Below are 228 nucleotides of genomic sequence, written 5' to 3' on the forward strand. Positions count from 1 at the left end.
AATGGGGCTGGGGGCATAGAGCCATCACAGCCAACACTGGCTGGGGGCACACAGAGCCAGGAGCACAGGGCATTCGGGTTCAATGAGAAAAGAAATGGGGCTGGGAGACACCCCAGTGCCATCACCAGCACAGGGTGTTCAGGTTCTGAAGGGGGTGACAAAATGGGGCTGGGGGCACACAGAGCCATCAGGGACCATACTGGGGCTGAGGGCACACACTGAGCCACT

Source organism: Acanthisitta chloris, unplaced genomic scaffold, assembly GCF_000695815.1.
Source record: "Acanthisitta chloris isolate BGI_N310 unplaced genomic scaffold, ASM69581v1 scaffold34132, whole genome shotgun sequence".
Taxonomy (NCBI): Eukaryota; Metazoa; Chordata; class Aves; order Passeriformes; family Acanthisittidae; genus Acanthisitta; species Acanthisitta chloris.